A 20,088-nucleotide genomic window follows, 5' to 3' on the forward strand; every position below is an offset into this window, starting at 1 on the left:
AAAAGAGAAGAAAAAAAAAAAAAGGAACTGATATGTTCCCTAATGGGATTGACCTGGTGGAGAGTTGGAAAGTTTGGGTAGGTACAAAGGCAATTAACAATAACAAAGGCTATTATTAACTTCAGGGGAAAAAATTAAGAAAGGGAACAAACGTAGTACTCCCCACCCAAAGTCTCATCCTCTTATGGTATCAGCCAGACTTGAGGTCCAGGATCTGGTCAACTAAATCAGATTTAGATGCAGACGAGGCTTCTTGGGCATAGTTCCTCATGATCTGAAGAACTGTGAACTAAAGAGTTCACCCTGCTCACCCAACATGCAAGGGTGAGGAAGGGACAGGATAACCACAATAGATAACCCCACACATAGCAAGCACTGGTCCATAGCATTTCTGAAATCTCGCTAAGGACACGTGCTGCCCCCTTCTGCTCCAGGAGCAGGGAGTGTGTGTTGTCTAGAGGCCCTGGGAGTAGTTCTTCATGACTCTTAGCTCTGCCCTTGGGCTTTTGGCTTTGGCTTCTGAATCATCCATGCTTTCCCATAAAACATGGTTCATGTCTGTAACTGAATAGCTTTCTCTGCCAACCTGCTTCTTGTCTGTAGAAAGTTGGGAATTTAAAGAACTGTCCCTTTCAGTTCAAGCTTGTACAATTTGCTGACTTATCATAAATAATGGAGACCAGAAGACAATGGAACAACTTTAAAGTGCTGGAATAATGGCAATGGTAGTAATACCTGCCAACCCGTAATTCTACATCCAATGAAAATATTCTTCAAGAATGGAGGGGAAATAGACAATTTCAGATAAGTGAAAACTAAGAGAATTTATTGCCAGTAGGTCTGTACTATAAGAGAAGCTAAAGGAAGTTTTCAGGCTAGAGGTAAATGATCCCAGGTGAAATTAAAGATCTTCAGAAAGGACTAGGAGCACTGAAAATATGTATATAAATATAAAATACTCTTTTTTCTTCTCAATTTCTTTAAAACACATGAACGTTTAAAGCAAAATGTATATTGTGGGGTCTGTAATATATGTAGATATAATACATATGACAACTATGTAGATATAACACATACGACAACTATAATATAAAGTACAGGATGAGGTAAATGGCCTATATAATTGCAAGTTTCCTACATTTTATATGGATTGGTATAATATTAGCTTTAAGTAGACTGTGAAAAGTTAATAATTTCCACTTTTTACATTTGTTATTGGGACATCCCATGTGATCAAACCAAACTCCCAGTAACTGATATCTTATTAAGAGTATGATGTGTTGACTTCTCAGGAGACACCTAACACTCTGGATTTCACTGGTTTGTACAAGAATTTCCACCCTGGCTAAAAAATATTTTTAAATGGGGTACCTGTAACTTACCTCTGACTCTGACCCAGATAAGAGATAAAACAAACCATCAATTTTTAAATGCCACTTGATAAATGAGAGTTGACCAGTCTGATCCTTGACCCTTATTCTCCTAATTAGGCCTCAGTTGACTAAAAAACTGAATGCAAGGTATGTTCTCACAATACTTGTGATTGTTTTCAGATCATTCTGCCCTCTCCACTGTTTGATTCAGAGTGTTAAATATTGCCACAAAACCATTATTCTGAACTGGGATCCAGCTAATCACACCAGGCAAAAAAAAGCCTCATGGTCAAAAGTGGTGCTGTCGGAGCTTGTTTTGAGGGGGTTGTGGAGAAATTCTGAAGAGGGAAATGGTGCACACCTGGATGAACCAAGAAGGTGCTGATGGAAGGACAGTGACAGACGTCACATAGGTGTGTCCCATCACCTATGCTCTACCTCACGACTCTCAGGTTTTCTCAGAATCCAGAAACAACTGAAATTGTTTTCTCTGATACCTCAAGTAGACCTACTCAGGGACAGAATGAATAGACTTACTGCTCTGCTAATTAATTTACCTCTCAAAATGTGCAAAACAGATTCATCTTTGTCAGACCATCTGGTTTGTTTCTCCCTTCTTTCTCCCTGACAATATTTATTTATTGACTCATCCAGTTTTATGGAAGTATAATTAACAAATAAAATTTGTATATATTTAACATGTACAATGTGATGATTTGATATATGTATACGTTGTGAAATGGTTACCACAATCAAGCTAATTAACACATCCATCACCTCCTGTAGTTACCATTTTGTGTGCGTGTGTGTGTGTGTGTTGAGAACACTTAATATCTAATCTTTTAGCAAATTTCAAGTATACAATATTATTAACTATAGTTACCATGCTGTGCATTTGATCCCTAGAGCTTATTCATCTTATAACCAGAAACTTGTACCCTTTGGCCAACATCTCCTCATTTCCCCCACCTCCCAGCCCCTGGCAACCACCACCATACTCTCTGTTTCTCTGAGTTTGACTTTTTTATATTCCACATGTAAGTGAGATTATACAGTATTTGTGTTCATAGTGTGTCTGGCTTATTTCACTTAGCATAATGTCCTCCAGGTTCATCCATATTGTCCCAAATGGTAGGATTTCCTTCTTTTTAATGGCTGAATAATCCATTGTATATTTATACCACATTTTCTTTATCCATTCATCCATTGATGGACACTTGGGTTGTTTCCATATCTTGACTATTGTGAATAATGCTGCAATTAACATGGAAGTGCATATATCTTTGAAATACTGATTTTATTTCCTTTGGATATCTACCCGGAAGTGGAATTCCTGGATCATATGGTAGTACTATTTTTAATTTTCTGAGAAACCTCCATACTGTTTTCCATAATGTCTGTATCAATTTACATCCCACCAACAATGTACGAGGGTTCCCTTTTCTCCATATCCTCCCCAACACCTGTTAGCTCTTGTCTTTTTAATATTAGCCATCCTCGGGGATTCAGTGCTTTCACTGCCGTGGGCCCGAGTTCAATCCCTGGTCAGGGAACTAAGATCACATAAGCCATGCAGAGAGGCCAAAAAAAAAAACGATGACCTGTTGGCCATCCTAACAGGTGTGAGGTGATATCTCATTGTGTTTTTTTTTTTTTTCTTTTCATTGTGGTTTTGATTTGCATTTTCCTAATGATTAGTGATGTCAAGCATCTTTTCACATACCTGTTGGATATCGTATGTCTTCTTTGGAAAAATATCGACTTGGGTCCTTTGCCCATTTTTAAATTGGGTTACTTATTTATTTTTTTGCTATTGAGTTGTGTGAGTTCCTTACACACTTTGGATATTATCCTCTTAGTATATATATGCTTTGCAAATATTTTCCCCCATTCAGTAGGTGGCCTTTTCATTTTGTTGGTTGTTTCCTTTGCTGTGCAGAAGCTTTTCAGTTTGCATAGTCCCAGTTGTTTATTTTTCCTTTTGTGGTCTGTGCTTTTGGTGTCAAATCCAAAAAATCATTGCCAAAACCAATGTCAGGGAGGTTTTCTCCTATGTTTTCTTCTAGGAGTTTTATGGTTTCAGGTTTTACATTTAAGTCTTTAATCCATTTTGAGTTAAATTTTCTGTATGGTGTAAGGGTCTGATTTCATTCTTTCACTTGTGGATATCCAGTTTTCCCAACATCATTTATTGAATAAACTATTTTTTTCCCATTGTGTATTCTTGGCACCCTTGTCAAAGATTAATTGACTGTATGTGTGTGAGTTTATTTTTGGGTTCTCTGTTCTGTTCCATTGGTCTATGTGTCTGTTTTTATGCCAGTACCATACTGTTTTGATTACTAATAGCTTTGTAATATAGTTTGAAATCAGGGAGTGTGATACCTTAAGCTTTGTTCTTCTTTCTCAAGAATCCTTTGGATTTTCAAGGTCTTTTGTGATTTCATATGAATTTTAGAATTACCTTTTCTATTTCTGTGAAAAATGCCATTAGAATTATGATAGAGATTGCATTGAATGTGCAGATCCCTTTGTGTAGTGTGGATATTTTTAAAATATTGTCTTCCAATCCATAAACACATATCTTTCCATTTACTTATGTTCTTTTCCAATTTCCTTCATCATTGTCTTATAGTTTTCAATGTACAGACCTTTCATGTTCTTGGTTAAGTATATTCCTTAGAACTTTATTCTTTTTGATGCTATTATAAATGGGGTGGTTTCTTAATTTCTTTTTTCAGATAGCTCATTGTCAGGGTATAGAAATGCAAATGAATTTTGCATGTTCATTTTGCATCCTGCAACTTTGCTGAATTCATTTATTAGTTCTAACATATTTTTGGCAAACTCTTTAGAGTTTCCTATATGTAAGGTTATGTCATTTACAAACAGGGAGAATTTAACTTCTTTTCTGATTTGTATGCCTTTTATTTCTTTTTCTTGTCTAATTGCTCTGGCTAGGATTTCCAGCACTATATTGAATAGAAGTGGTGTCATACAGAGTGAAGTAAGCTAGAAAGAGAAAAACATGTATCATATGTTAACACATATATGTGGAATCTAGAAAAATGGTACAAATTAGCCTATTTGTAGGGCAGGAATGGAGACATAGACATAAAGAATGGACATGTGGACACAGCGGGGGAAGGGGAGGGTGGGATGAATTGGGAGATTAGGTTTGACATAAATACACTACCATGTGTAAAATAGATAGCTAGAGGGAACCTGCTGTATAGCACAGGGAGCTCAGCTCAGTGCTCTGTGATGACCTAGATGGGTGGGATGGGGGAGGTGGGAGGGAGGTCCAAGAGGGAGGGGATATAGGTATACATATAGCTGATTCACTTCATTGTACAGCAGAAACTAACACAACATTGTAAAGCGATTCTACTCCAAAAAAAAAAAAAAAAAGTGGTGAAGGTAGGCATCCTTGTCTTGTTCCTGATCTAGAGGAACAGCTTTCAGCTTTTCACTGTTGAATATGATGTTAACTGTGGGCTTGTCATATATGGCCTTTATTATGTTGGGCTACATTCCTTCTATACCTCATTTGTTGAGAGTTTTTATCATAAAAAGGATGTTGAATTTTGTCAATGCTTTTTTGGAATCTACTGAGATGATCATATAATTCTTATTCTTCAGTCTGTTAATGTAGTATATCACATTTATTGATTTGCATATGTTTAATTTTCCTTGCATCCCATGGATAAATTTCACTTGGTTGTGGTGCATGATCCTTTTTTTTTTTTAATAGTGAACTTATTTATTTATTTATTTATGGCTGTGTTGGGTCTTCATTGCTGCACGTGGGCTTTCTCTAGTTGCGGAGAGCGGGGGCTACTCTTCATTGCAGTACTTATTGCGGTGGCTTCTCTTGTTGCAGAGCATGGGCTCTAGGGTGCACGGGCTTCAGTAGTTGTGGCACGCGGGCTCAGCAGTTGTGGCTCACAGGCTCTAGAGCGCAGGCTCAGTAGTTGTAGAGCACGGGCTTAGTTGCTCCGCGGCATGTGGGATCTTCCTGGACCAGGGCTTGAACCTGTGTCCCCTGCATTGGCAGGCAGATTCTTAACCACTGCGCCACCAGGGAAGCCCGCATGATCCTTTTAATGTGCTGTTTTATTCAGTTTTCTCTCATTTTGTTGAGGGTTTTTGCATTTATGTTCATCAGAGATATTGGCCTATAATTTGCTTTTTTTATACTGTCTTTATCTGGCTTTGGTATGAGGGTAGTGCTGACTTTATAAAATGAGTTTGGAAGTGTTCCCTCCTCTTCAGTTGTTTGGAAAGTTGAGAAATATTGGCATTAGTTCTTCTTTAATTAATTAAATTCTATTTATTTTTAGCAGGGGAGGGGGAAGTAGAGGAGGTTAAAAAAAAAAGTTTGGTTTCTGCATCAAACACTTTCCCTAAGAGTGGTGATTCATTCATTGCATATCATCATGGGTGCACATAGTTATCCTGGCTTTCATGACAGTTTGAATTCAGGGTAATGTATGGAATATGTATTTTTCTGAAATCCAGTGTATTCATGTGGACATATACAGGGTATCCCTTGTGTTTTCATTCTCATGTGAAAGATAATGGCACTTTGGCTTCAAGAACAAATAAAAAATATCATAACTACAACTTGTGTTTGATTTGGGTCTGGGCTAATTACTTAAGGAACAACTCAGTAATAAAGGTCTCAGATATTTAAATTCCCTATGAAGCTGCAGTTAATTAAGGGGCTGCTGATTCTGAGAACTATGCAACCAACAGGGAATGAGGGAAGAATTACATGTCTGGATGCCAGGTTCAGAGCCAAATATCAATAATCTCCTTCACACTTTTGCAATATCTACAAATAAAGTAGAGAGAAAGGATAAAAATAATATATAATGATAAATAAAAAGTACATATAGAACTGGGAAAATCTTTTTTCATTACATTTGCCACTTATTCCAGTTCAATAAGATGTTTGTAAGGAAAAAAAGCAACTTAAGACAGAAAACTAGTTACACTGTTGCAGTTCAGAACTGCTTGAAAACAGAAGAATGAATACGAATCAACTTCCCTGAATTAAACCCTAATTGTTTTAAGACATATTTTGTAACCTGAACATCTATGTTATGCCTTGAAAATTCAAAGCAAAAAGTAAATCATATGGAAAGCCAGAAACTTCAATACATCTAGACAGACGTTTGCTTGTAGTTTTTGGTATCCAAATTTTTTTCCCCACATAGCGCAGACGCCCTTTTTGTAGGCACAGCACTTGCAATAATGAGAACCCAGTTGGTGCATAGAACTTTTACAAATTCTGCAAGTGGAGGACCTATTCTTTCCATGTGGATCAAGTCTTGCTTTTTTTTTAGGTCAAAGCTTTATTTTTGTCCAGCTCTCTTCTACCACTTCCTGTGATATTCCTTGCACCATCTTTCCATGTATCTAGAGTGATAACAGTACCAAGTTTCTTTTTACATTTTTCACACACCATCCTTCCATGACAGAAGGAGTGGTAGCTAGTTCTTCTTTAAATGTTTGGTAGAATTCACCCATGAAGGCTTCTGGTCTTGGGCTTTTCTTTGTTGGTAGGTCTTTGGTTACTGCTTCAATTACCTTACTTGCTATTGGTCCATTCAGATTTTCTATTTCTTTATGATTCAGTCTTGATAGGTTGTATGTTTCTAAGAATTTATCCACTTCTTATAGGTTATATACAATTTGTTGGCGTATAGTTTTTCATAGCAGTCTCTTATGATGCTTTGTATTTCTGTAGTATCACTTGTAATGTCTCCTCCCTTTTTTCTTTGTTAGTCTAGCTAAAGGTTTTTCAGTTTTATCTTTTTAAAAAACCCCAACTATTAGTTTTGTTGATCTTTTTAATTGTCTTTCTAGTGTCTTTGAAATTTATCTCTAATCTTTATTTCCTTACATCTGCTAACTTTGGACTTATTTTTCCTTCTTTTTTCTAATTCCCTGAGGTGTAAAGTTAGATTGTTTATTTGAGATCTTTCTTTTTTCTTAATGTAGGTGTTTATCACTCTCAACTTTCCTCTTAGGATTGTTTTTGATGAATCCCATAAGTTTTGGTATGTTGTGTTTCTATTTTTGTTTGTCTCAAGATAGTTTTTTATTTCCCTCTTGATTTCTTCTTTGACCCATTGGTTGGTTGTACAGGTGTATATCGTTTAATTTCCACATATTTATAAATTTTTCTCCTATGTTTGATTTTGTTTCATACCATTGTGGTTAGGAAGGATACTTGATATGACTTCAATCTTATTAAATTTGTTAAGACTTGTTTTGTGACCTAATGTATAATCTCTCCTGAAGAATGTTCCATGTGCATTGAAAAGAATGTGTCTTCTTCTGGTTTTGGATGGAATGTTCTGTATATGTCTGCTAGGTCCATTGGTCTATAGTGTTATTCAAGTCCACTATTTCCTTATTGTTTTTCTGTCTGAATGATCTATCAGTTGTTGAAAGTAGGATATTGAAGTCCTCTACTATTACTGTATCACTGTCTATTTCTCCTTTTAGTTCTGCTAATATTTATTTTATATATCTAAGTGCTCCAATATTGGGTGCATATATATTTATAATTGTTATATCTTCTTTATATATATATATATTGGGAACTATGTTCCCCAGAATTCCCTTCCATGTTGGTATGGCTTGAAAAGAAATCCATGTGTGATCAGGAAGGTTTAAATGAAGCAGCAGCCATGAAGCTCTGAGGTCAGTGCAGGGATGAGTCCTCACTAGCTCATGCACATGGTCACTGATCTGCTGAGCCCCTTTGGTCAGCAGCAGGTCCATGGCTCCTGCAGCTCTCACCAAGTCTCTTCCACTAGCTTCTCAGTGTCCTGAGCCAGGCACATTTGCAGATTCAAGGTGAAGGACACCAGCTCCTTCTGCAAGTCATTATGTTATCAAGGGTAGAGGCAGAGAGAGACAGATGTGGTTCCAGTTTGTCCTCGCTCTCCCTTGCTTCCGCCTTAACTCTTTTTCTGATTTTCTGATTTCTCTGACTTTAGCAGTTGTAGATGAAGAGGCAGCCAGCCTTCCATAGACTTTCCCCCTTACTCCCACAATCATGTAAAACGTGATCTCTACAATTAATTCCTTATTTTATATTGCTCATGGAGGTTCTGCTTCCCTGGTCAAAACTTAACAGATATGTGTATGAATTTTACCCTAACACATATACATAAATGTATCTTATGTCGATGTCACGTCAAATCAGTGGGGAATGAAAAGGTTATTCAGTTAGCATCCTTGAAAATAATTAGCTAATATATTTGGAAAATAGTATATCTGCACTTCATATCATTCATAAAAATGTGATGATATGCTTATAGAAACATATTGGAAGAAAATATAGAATATATTTATAGCCCCAGAATACAGAAACAAAATGCAAACATCGAAAAAATTGAAAATTTTAATGTATCAAACATAAAGCTGTTCAAAGGCAGTTTTATTTCTTGAGTTTGTCCAAAAATTTTTTTAAAAAAAGAATCTCAGGGGACTGACTTTGAATCAAGACATCCAGCTAGATGATAAAAGTTGTATAAAATTTCCAAAATGGAGTGTGTGTGCGTGTGTGTGTGGGTGTGAGTGAGAGACAGAGAGACAGAGAGATAGACAGATGGAGAGAATATGTGTGGTTGAAGAGAATTTTGGTCATAAGAGCAGCGTGGGCCAGGTATGGAGTCAGGAGCCTTCAGCCATACTGGGAATCAGTATTCCTTCCTGGCTGGATCACAGAAGGAAGATAGGAGACGTGGCTGAAACGTCGTGTTGCTGCAGACGTGGAGCTCACAACAGGAGAATACACAGAGCATCCCCCATCCCATTCTGTCAGGACTTGCTCTTTGCCCCCACACTAACCATTCCTGCTCAGCCTCAGCAGTGAGAACACCAGTGCTTTTCCAGATCCATCTCCCATCACCCTCCTCTTAGCTCTCCTGTTCCAGCCAAATCTCCAAGGCCCTCTACAAACCCAGGCCTTTGCCTGGGCAGTTCTCTCAGCCTGGAACCCACCCCTCTTCCTTCTTTTGATAACTTCCCTCTGCCTACAAGCCCTACTTGTCAGGGCTGGGTCACAGCTTCTTTGCCTCCTCCAGAAAGAATGTCACCCTTTGGCACTTTGAACTGCCTTTTTCAACGCACTTATCACACTCATAGTAATTGTCAGTTTACGATCTCTTGCACCATAAGGTTGAACTCCCTGGGGCCATGGATTGTGATTTACATTCCTCTCCACAGCCTTGCCCCTACACAGGTCCTGAGTGCTGAGCCAAGTCTTGAATGAACAGTCTGGTCTCCTGGTTTCTGTTCCTTCCTCTCTTTAACCTGTCCTGCACACAGGCCTGATTCTCATCCTAAAGCAAAATTTGAATTATATCATTCCCAACTCAAAATCCTTCCTTGGCTGACCTTCTCCAGGGAAACTATTTCAATTGTTGGCATTCAAGGCCTTGCACACCACGCAGTAAGGACTGTTAGGTCAACTGGGAAAAGGTCAGGTAAGACGCACAATCAATGTTAGGTAAGCTGATCTTAAGAAAATTTACAGAGAGCCCAGTTTAGCATATAATTTTCTCCCTCCCTCCCTTCCTCATTCATTGAGCACCATGGTCAGGACCTGTGCTGGCGCTTGATAAAGAGGAAACTGATTATGTTCCTGTGCTGGCCCCCCAAAAGACATGGGCCTTGTTCTCTGTGCACCCCACCATTGTCTGACTCAAGTGGTGTGCTGGTGAATGACCCTGGTGGGAGTTGGGGGTTGGGGGGGTGGGGACTGATTTCTAGAGTTTGCCAATTTCTGTGGTATAAATACTCCCATTATGGATGATGTCAAGTTACCAACAGGGTCACTGAATGTGGAGTCAGAAATAAATGTACAGTAGCACATCATTGTATGCTATTTCCACCATACGGACATAATAGACACAAAAACCTCAAGAACATAGATAATCGTAAAATAAATAGAAAGCGATGAATTTTGATTATTTGCTAAATTTTTGAATATAATTTAATTGTAGGTTTATATAATACAACTTCTAACGATGACTTTTTAAAAAATATATATTTATTTGGCTGCACCGGGTCTTAGTTGCAGCATGCGGGATCTTTAGTTGCGGCATGCGGCATCTAGTTCCCTGAGCAGGGATCGAACCCTGGCCCCCTGCATTGAGAGCGTGGGGTCTTGACCACCAGGGAAGTCCCCAACAATGACTTTTAAAAGATAAATAATGTATTGAACATCCAGCTTGCAAAACTCCTGAACACACTGTCTCCTCATTTTTTAAAAAAAAATTTATTTTATTTATTTATTATTTTTGGCTGCGTTGGGTCTTCATTGCTGCGTGTGGGCTTTCTCCAGTTGCGGAGAGCAGGGGCTACTCTTCGTTGCGGTGTGCGGGCTTCTCATTGCAGTGGCTTGTGGCTCGCGGGCTTCAGTAGTTGTGGCTTGCCGGCTCTAGAGCGCAGGCTCAGTAGTTGTGGCGCACTGGCTTAGTTGCTCCGCAGAATGTGGGTTTTTCCCGGACCAGGGCTCGGACCCGTCTCCCCTACAATGGCAGGCGGATTCTTAACCACTGAGCCACGAAGGAAGCCTTCTCCTCTCATTTCTGATGGTTCGCATTTTACTTCTTCCAAGGCGCTGGGAAACAAAGGCAGGAGGAGGAATGGGGCTCAGGTGGGGAGCAGCAAACTCCGGCTCGAGTCCCCCACACGGCCACTGGGGGGCGACAGACACAGTCTGATAGGCAGCCGGAGTCGGAGTCGAAGACCCCTGCGGTCCGCGGCACCTGTTAGGCTCCTGGACCATGAAGACGCTTTTCCTTTTATTTCGGGCGCGTCCAGGCCCGGGGGACGCTGGCAGGGGTCTTGGGGCGCGGAAGGGCCGCCCCCAACGCGGCCGCCCTCGGCCCAAAGCCCACACCCGGCAGCCTCTGAGGCCGGAAGTCGGCCCAGCCGCCGCCTTCCCGGCATCCCCCGCGCGGTGATCGTGCTTCCGCCTGCTGAGGTTCCAGAGCGGTTCTAGGTCATCAATTAATCAGTGGGCAATTAGCTTATATTTTCCTGGACTAGTGTGGATTAGTGCGGAGGGACGACGAACAGGAGCTTCCTCCTGGGTCACCCTGAGGCAGCAGCGCCCGGGAGATCAGGGAAGGAGGCTTCCCAGGCTTCCAGTGTGGGTGAGGACGAGGGCAATGGCCTGCTGGCCAAAAAGCCTGCGTTCTCCTCCCAGCTCTTATGCCAACAGTCTGTGTGGCCTTGGGCAAGGCATTTAAGCCAGCTGGGCATGGGTTACTGCAGTAGACACTGTTGTTTGGCTCCCAGACATCTGTTCCCTTTCTTTCTCTTTGGCAGGTAGTGCCCACCCCTCCAGGGAGATTTACTCCAGCGCTGCGTCTGGCCCAGTCGGGCTCGGCCCACCGTGTTGGTCCTGTACCCCTCGTCAAATGCTGGCTCCTTGAAAATACTATCCAAACAGCCTGTTGCAAAGACAGAACTGAGTTTGTTGCTTCCCTTGTTCAGGGAGAGCACCATCTTGAAAGAGTCCTTAGTGGAGAGGAGGTGGGAAGGGCAAAGTTGAGATAGAGAGGTTTTGGGGTCTGGTTTAAGGTGGACCTTAATGAGGATTGGGTAAGAATCATGTTATATAGTGTAAGGTTGTTGGTCACAGTAGTTTAGGATTTGTCGTCTCAGCGAGGTGAGGGTTTCAGAGTCTTGGAGCTTCAACAGTTGTTTGATGTTACCTGTTAAAAAGTTGTGCCATGGGGCTTCCCTGGTGGCGCAGTGGTTGAGAATCTGCCTGCCAATGCAAGGCACACGGGTTCGAGCCCTGGTCTGGGAAGATCCCACATGCCGCGGAGCAACAAGGCCCGTGAGCCACAATTACTGAGCCTGCGCGTCTGGAGCCTGTGCTCCGCAACAAGAGAGGCCGCGATAACGAGAGGCCCGCGCACCGCGATGAAGAGTGGCCCCCACTTGCCGCAACTAGAGAAAGCCCTCGCACAGAAACGAAGACCCAACGCAGCCATAAATAAATAAATAAATAAACCCAAAGTTAAAAAAAAAAAAAAAGTTGTGCCATTTTTGATGGATTTTTCTGAAGTCAAGGAGTAAAGTTATCTGCACCTTTTGTGCTCCCGGGCAGGTGTTTCCGGGAATAGTAAACTCACAGTAACAGTCATGTTATTTTGCCTCAGCCAGTGTGAGTCACAGTCCTCTGCTATTTGCACCCAGAGGAATCCTGTATGTGGTTTTCTTGTGCGTGAAATGGGGATTGGGGCGCGGGGCGCGCGGGGGGCACGGGAGGAGCTGGGCATGCGTGAGAAGACCAAGGTTTCAGCCTGTTGGAGCCTTTCAGTATTACAGCACGGTGGGGCTTACAAAACTGTCTGCGTCTTGAAAAATAATTCTTACTGTCAAATCCGAAAAGGGAGCTGCCAAATCGAAACGAATAGATGTTTATTAAATGTCTCCAACATATCACTATGTTCACTTGCCAACTGCGACTGAACGCATATAGTAACAGGGTCATTGCATTTACTCGGTAAAGGGAGGTGCACGTTCACATGTTTGATGCCATGTGGTGGAGGCGTCAAGGTTACAAATGTTCCAGCCTTATCAAGGCCTTCAAATGGCCCTGGGGTGTTTGACTCCTGGCCTTCCTACTTCCCAGTCATGTGAATTGGGGTGAGCTCCTCCCCTCTCTGAGCTCATTTCCCCCTAGGTATGGTGGGGAAGACGGTGCTTTGGGCAGGATAAGGAGGCTGAAGTGAGCTCATGTGTTGAGTGGCAGCAGTTGCAACTGGGGTGCAGATGATTCTGGAGCAGCGTCAGCCCTTAGCAGTGTGGGCTGCCCTGTGAACTGTGGGTCTAGGACAGCTGTGAGAGAGAGACTGGTTCCATGGGAAGCGAAGTTGGGAAGGACTCAGAGGATTAATCAGGTTGGCAGAGAAAGCAGGAGAAATGAAGATGACAGTAACCACCATCCCAGCTCAGGGAGTCTGGGGCTTGTTCAGGTCAGTTCCTGCACTGCTCCCCCTGACCCCCTCCCCATCCCCAGGACAGGTGCAAGGGCAACATAAAAAATATTGAACAACCAGTTCTTTACAGGCAGGAAACAATCAGAAAAGGCTGGCCGGAGCCCCTTGGAGTTCCCCTGTCTCAACAGGCATTAACCACCCCCCCTCTTTTTTTCATTTTTTTGGCCATGCTGAGTGGCATGTGGGGTCTTAGTTCCCCAACCAGGGATCAAACCCATACCCCCGGCACTGGAAGCACAGAGTCTTAACCACTGGACCGCCAGGGAAGTCCCCAGCATTAACCCTTTAATTACTCCCTTTGGGGGTCTAGGGGAGGGCTGGAGCAGTGGCATTAAGGGGCAGTCGGGGGCTTGAGGAAGCAGCTATTTACAGCCTGTAGGTGACATTCATTTGGGCCCCCTCGGAGCGTCCTGGCTGGATATCTGCTTTGCTAGGGAAGCGTGGAGGTGGCATGTGTGGCACAAGTGGAGGTTGGCAGCGCAGCCCAGTGCAGGGCAGGCATGGGTGAGGAGTAAATTCTGATCAGGTGGGTCCTCTCTGGGCACTCCCAGGCCCTGGCACCTGATGGCTGGGGTCTCCCAGTGAAGCCTGGGCTCCTTGGGGCTCCTGAGCCTTTGAGCTGCGCCCTCACACGGAAATCTGCTGGTCTTCCCTTCATTTAAACTGGGGGAATTCCTTCCCCCTTTCTGTTCCTCAGTGAAGCATTTCCTGTCTCCTCTTGTCTTTCCCAGCAGACCTGAGGGCAAGGTAAGTCTTGAGACCAAGTCATTAGCAACTGGAAAACCAGTTCTCTTTTCCTCGAGGGCAAGAAAGATGGGATCTTGAAACTCTGCCAGGATATGAGGGGAAAATATTTGCATTTCATCTTTCTATGGTAAAGAAAGGAAAGGAAAATAAATCACTATACAATTTTAGAATAGAGAGTAGTTTGATAATACATGCTAAAAGCTGTATATAAGTTTATAACCTTTGACCTAGCAATATCTCTATTAGGAATATAACTTGTGGAAATAATCAGAGATGTTTTTCAAAGATTTCTGAATAAGATTGTTTAATGAAGCATTCTGTACAGTAGTAAAAAGAATGAATGTCCAGTGTTAATTTTCATGTTATGAAAATAGTTTACTGACATGGGAAGATACCAAAATATATTACATTTAGAAAACAGATTGAAATAATGTAGTAGCATGATTCCAATAATATAAAAGGGTAAAAATAGAATCCATAGCCTGTTTTATCAGTTAGGAAAAAAGTTGTGTACTGTTTCATTTCATTAAGTAATCAATTGACTCAGCAAAAGTGGGAGCTGCTACGTGCCAAGCATTGTGGGTATAACAGTGAGCTGTTAAAAGTGTAATTTTCAAAAAAGGTAAAAGCATGACTTTCAAATAAATATAAAAGTGGCATTTATCAAAGATTTTAACTCATTAATGAAGGAGGAAACCATCAAGATGTTAAAACTGGTTTAAAAGAGAATCTGAAGAAGAGACATATACATGGGAAATCAGGAATGCTGAAATCAATTTGCTAATAATGGATGCAAGGCTGCTCAGTAGCCTAAAGCAAGGAATGTAACGTTTGGAATCATCTCTTCCACAGGACGACGAGAATGCCAGCCAGCAATGCTGTCCATCCTCACAGGGCAATAATCAGTAGCATTGGTGGGATGTGACTTGCTTTCTAGGAGCAGGAATTATTGGCATTACTATCAGTTTTCTGCCAATTAACTTCTGTCTCCACAGAGCTGTCAAATAGCCTCATCAGAGACAAACAAAGGTGCACTCCCCTATGGGATCAGATGACCCCTGGAGGCTCCAGCTTGCCTTGGAAGGCTATCCAGGCACCTCATTTGCCCATTTCAAGTCTTCCACACTTTTCCCAACAGGGCTGTGTAAAAGAATAACAGAGGGACTTCCCTGGTGGTCCAGTGGCTAAGACTCCGCGCTCCCAATGCAGGGGGCCTGGGTTCTATCCCTGGTCTGGGAACTAGATCCCACACGCCACAACTAAGAGTTCCCATGCCACAACTAAAGATCCTGCACGTGGCAACGAAGATCTTGCTTGCCACAACTAAGACCCGGCGCAGCCAAGTTTATTAATTAGTTAATTTTTTAAAAAAAGAATAACAGGGTGTCACTTAAACTAAGGCCAAAGAGAAGGTGCCTGCTCTGAAGGTGCGGTCAAGACCTTCCGGTTAGATGAAGCAGCACGTGCAAAGGGCGAAGAGGAAATAGAGGCCCAGTGGGGCTGGGCGTGAGCCAGGAGTGAGGACGGGAATGGGAAGAGGTCAGCAGGGGTGGATGCTGCAGCACCTGCAGGGAGGAGCCGCGAGGATTTGAGATCTCCTAAGTGCAGTGAGCACCGCTAGGGTTTTTAACGGGGAGATGCCGTGATCTAGTTGGTGTTTTGTTAAACATCTCTGGTTGCTGTGGGAGAGGAGCCTGGAGGGGACCCAGGACCCACCAGGAGGGGGGCTGGCGGGCCTGTGCCGGGGTTGTGGGGTGGGGGAGAAGGCCTGGGCTCTCCCGCTCGCTTGTTCTGGGCTGGAGACACCAGGACGTGCCGATGGATTGGTGGGAAGTAAGAAGTATTGCTGTGTCGGGCTCAGCCTATCAGTAGTAACGCTGGTGGCGAGGGGTGCCTGAGCCCCTCCCCCGGCCCCACGACACGGCAAGGCCTTCACAGACGTGTTGTGGCTGGACTGGCCCTTGTGGTTCTTATTATGATTGCAAGACACACCTTAACAACAATCCTCAGGAAACTTTGGAAAGAAACCAGATTTATTACTCACAGGTCCTGGAGGGCACACCGCACACCCTAGGGCCACACAGCGAGGTCGAGGGTAGGTGGGGGATGGGGGACGCGGACAGGGGGCTCTGCCTTTATTAGGGTCCAAGGGTGAGGAGGCTGGGGTTTCCCGGCTTCACTCTTTGTCGAATTTAAATTCTAATTCATGGCCAAATTTAAAAGCTGAGAGTTGGGGGAGTTCCTGGTGGTCTAGTGGTTAGGATTCAGCACTTTCACTACCGTGGCCCAGGTTCAATCCCTGGTCGGGAAACTGAGATCCCGCAAGCCTCTCGGCAAGGCCAATAAATAAATAAATAAAACCTAAGAGTGGGAATTTGGGCTCAGGAAGGGAAAAGTGGGGTCACTCCAGTGGTCAGTTATCTAGGTCACCCAGGGCTTTCTAAACCTTTCTAATCCTTCATGGGCGGGGCCGCCTGGCTCCTTATCTGGTTGTCAGCTAGTAGCTGTGTCGCACAGCTGGCGATGTGTTCATTCGAGATGGATGTCTTGAAATGGATGCCCCAGCAACCAAAAGCTTAATGTCAGACACTTACACTGCAAATATGTATATATTGGTCTCTCCCCGCCTCACCCCCGTTCCTGAAGCCCTTGGAATTCCTGGGTGATTGGAGCATCTTTTGTTCTAATGAGATAATTCTTGGTGGCCTCTTTGGCTCCTGGATGGTGACTGGTCACCAGAAAGACCAAGCCGTATTAGAAGCTTGAAACTTTAAGCCCCATCTCCCATCTTCTGGGGAGCAGGGAGGGGCTGGAGATTGAGTTAATAATGGATCGTGCCCACGTGACGAGCCTCCATAAAAATCCCTAAAGTACAGGGTTTGGAAGGCATCCAGGTTGGGGAACACATCCACGTGCAAGGCAGGTGGCACACCCCAGATCCATGGGGACAGAAGCTCCTGCAGTCGGGACCCTTCCGGACTTTGCCCCATGCGCCTCTTCACCTGGCTGTCCATCTGTGTCCTTTATTGTATAATAAACTGGTAAATGTAAATAAGTGTTTCCCTGAGTTCTGTTGAGTCGTTATAGTAAATTACCAAACCTGAGGAGGGGGTTCCTGGGAAGTCCCGATTTGTAGCCACGTCAGACATGTGCAGGTGACCTGAGGACCCACCACTTGTGATTGGCATCTGAGATGGGGGGAGTCTTGTGGGACTGAGCCTTTAACCTGTGGGATCTGCACAAACTCCAGTTAGTGTCAGGATTGAGTTAAATCGTAGGACACACGGTTGGTGTCCACAGAGAATTAGAGAACTGCTTGTGGTGGAAAAACCCGCACACCTGGTGTCAAAAGTATTTTGTGTGTACAGAGAAGGAGTTTTTCCTTTACAATTGGTTATGGGTGGGGAGAAAAAGGCTGAATCAAGGATGGCTCGCAGGCGTGTGGCTTGAGCAACTGGGTGCACGGTGGTGCCGTTTTCTGAGACGGGGTGCCTGTGGAGTGTCTGAATTCGAGGGAATCTCCAGGTTCCTAGTTAAAGATGCCTGGTGGGAATCCAGATCCCCAGTACCCAGCCTGTGTCTTGGAGGCACAGCTATGGACTGCAACTGGGGGGTGTCTTTCTCCCTGGGCCCCTAGAACAGGGGTATCCCAATCCCAGCTGCCTACTGACTCCCCCAGAGCTGTCTGTCCTCCTGGCAAGAGAAATGTCCATACTCTGACTTACCCAGAAGCCATTCATTAGCAGTAATTAGCACAGCCACTTATTTCCCTGGAGGGTTGATGGGGGAGGAGGAACGTGGCTGGAGGCAGGTGGCTCTCCACCTTGCAGGGGATGCTGGAGCCGGTTTCTCCACGCCTCCTCTCTGGCCAGCATCACGTGGCTGCCCAGCTCATGGCTCAGTAGGTACCCCACAGGCAGACCTGCAGACTCCAGCTCTGTGCCCAGCTCACCTCTGGAACTGGGGGCCTCTCATTCTCCGCCTACCCCTAGCCGAAGTTAATTCTGTACAGTCACTTCCTCTCCATGAGCCCTTGGCCATGACCTCTGACCTCACAACTTCTAGGTCTGCGGGTCATTGATGAGTCACCAAGAGTGCTAGAAGTGGCCCAGGCCGGCGATGGGCACCCAGCAAGGCAGTTTGCCCCGCGTGCCCACTCCCTCTGCCCTTCCCAGCTCAACTCTTCCCATCAGGCTCCGTCCGGGCTCGGCCCTTCCCAGCATGGAGCTCCCCTCTCTGTTTCCTGGTGCAGAGGAATTGCAGTCCTTCCAGACTGATTTCTCAGTGTTGCAGTGAGAGTCATTCTAGTTGGTCCTGGGTAGGAGGAAGAGCAGTGTGCTTGACTGGTGAAGAATGCTCTTAGTCATGGAGGAAAGGAGACCTTTCCAATGACATTTCTGTAGGATGACTGGCCACCTTCCTCCCTGGTGATTCCCAGCCAGGCTGGTGGGATATTTTTCCAGAACAACAGGAGGCAACGGGGAAAACGTGCTCTAAGAATTCTGATGTACAGCCAACTTTTCCGAAGAAGGAATAGGTTATGAGCAAAACCTAGGAGAATGCTCTAAGCCATGGAAGGAAAACTCTGGAGGAGGCTGACATGGAGACCTGCCATCAAAAAAGAGATGGACCACTAAGGAATGGAGGAACAAGGATAAGTGCAGTTTTTTAAAAAGTGCTGAAAGTCTTAGTGGACCACGAGAATGAACAATGCTCCATATTCCAGGAAGACATTAACCAGAGTGAAGATACATGGAGTCACGCCATTAACACCTGGACCCTGGATGTCCAGCATTCAAAGAGTCAGACAGTGGTGTGGGTCAGGGAGGGGCTCTGTGTTTAGAAAGTATGGGGTTGAGGAAGGGACTGGGGAGGAGGGACCCCTAGGACTACAGAAAGGAAGGCTGCGCAAGGAGGGGGATGCTCAACTTCCATTTTGAGGAACTGTCAAGAGAACAGACAATGCTGTTATAAGATGGAGAAAATTTTATTTCGCAGAATTTGGGGTGGGGGTGCGGGTGGGGAGTGCCTGGACTACACAGCCCAGGGTCCGAGAGCCTGCAGATGGGGAAAGGATTCGGTGTGCACCGATGAAGCTGGGTTTCTCGTGGAAGGGAGAAGAAACAGAACTCTGGGGCTGGGACCGGGGTAAGCAGAACCGAGAGGGCCTTGAGGAGCCTGGGCAGAGGTAGAGGAAATGCGAGGCCTGGGGCCATAGGAGCCATGGCGAGGCTCTGAGGGGGACCCAGGCTCTTGGGATGGGGAGAGCTTTCCAAACGTCACTGGAAAGGTCTCCTTTCCTCCATGACTAAGAGCATTCTTCGCCCCAGTCGCCAAGAGGCAGGGAGCCCCCGAGTGACAGCTGAGCTCCCAGGACAGTTCAGGAGTGGTTAGATGGAAGGACGTCCCCTCGGAAAGGTGATGAAATGCCAGCCGGTGAGCAGTGTCCCTGAGACCAGCCAGGCCAGGTTCCTCAAAACCATTAGTGCCCTGGAAAAACTTGCCTGCAGACAGCACAGCCTAGCCGTTGCTCAGTCGGCGCTCAGCCTGGCGTGGCCTCCAGCCCTTTGCCTGAGCAGTCATGACAGACATAGCGGGGCTGACAAGCCTCTGCACAGATGCACAAACCAAGGCCAGGTTGGAAGAAGCAGCTGCTATGTCCCTGGCTCCTTCGGAGTTCTCTGCTTGCTCTGGGAGCTTACTTGAGTCACCTGGCAGGGGTGGAGCATCTGTTCTGTCCCAAGCCCTGCCCTCCGAGCGCAGGAGATCCCCAAAGACGCGGTGCCCTGGCTGGCCCAAACCGCAGAGTGCGGGTGGGTGAGTGGGGCTGGACTGGAATCAGGCCTCTCAGCCCAGCGGGGCCCAGTGTTGCCACAGCTTCTGAGGTTCATGAAGCGGTGGATATTCAGATTTCTTTTTCC

The 20,088-nt window shown here is 44.6% G+C and overlaps 1 pseudogene; it reads right to left on the reverse strand.

Moving 5' to 3' along the window:
- Positions 1-6,541: 6,541 nt before the first annotated feature.
- LOC137750697 (cysteine-rich PDZ-binding protein pseudogene) lies at positions 6,542-6,846 on the reverse strand (annotated as a pseudogene).
- Positions 6,847-20,088: the final 13,242 nt, after the last annotated feature.

Source organism: Eschrichtius robustus, chromosome 16, assembly GCF_028021215.1.
Source record: "Eschrichtius robustus isolate mEscRob2 chromosome 16, mEscRob2.pri, whole genome shotgun sequence".
NCBI lineage: Eukaryota > Metazoa > Chordata > Mammalia > Artiodactyla > Eschrichtiidae > Eschrichtius > Eschrichtius robustus.